We start from the raw sequence: 619 nt of genomic DNA on the forward strand, positions 1-619 counted from the left end.
CACCCTCTACCCTATCCACCTGGATCAGGCTGGGTGGGATTAGCAGGACTGGTTGGTGAAAGAAACTCAGACCCCAGCACAGTGGAAAGTAAACTGCCTCTGTGCATGAAGGGGGTGTGTGGGTGGTGTACATGGGTACAGTCCCAGTTGCAAAGCATTTTGGTGGGTGCGTGGCCAGCAGTCATGCTCTGTGCCCTTTGACTAAGTGATTCAGAGTGCTACCTCATGATGCTGACTGCAGGTCAGATGCCATGTGCAGTTTCACTGGGTATGCAAAGCAGACAGGCTCTAAATAGCTAAAAATATGCTTATTGGGATACATTTAAAGCACTTGGATATGTAAGAATTTGAATTTGGTGTCAGTGGGCTTGGGGCTAGGCCTAGTGCTCCTAGTCTACCTGTAAGAAGTAAACAACTGAGGGCCACTATACGGGGGCATCTTTACTCCATATATATCACACTGTTAAGCCAAGCAGTTGGAAACAATTCAGAGGTCTACCTGAAATAAATTCAGAGGTCTGCTTACAAAGTACTTTTCCCTGGGAAAATGTGGGTGGATCCACAATGCTCCATTTCTCCAACAGTCAAGGAAAAACTGCACCAGATAAACTGAAAGAGT

The sequence above is a fragment of the Lipotes vexillifer genome, unplaced genomic scaffold (genome assembly GCF_000442215.2).
Source record: "Lipotes vexillifer unplaced genomic scaffold, Lipotes_vexillifer_v1.1 scaffold200, whole genome shotgun sequence".
Lineage (NCBI taxonomy): Eukaryota > Metazoa > Chordata > Mammalia > Artiodactyla > Lipotidae > Lipotes > Lipotes vexillifer.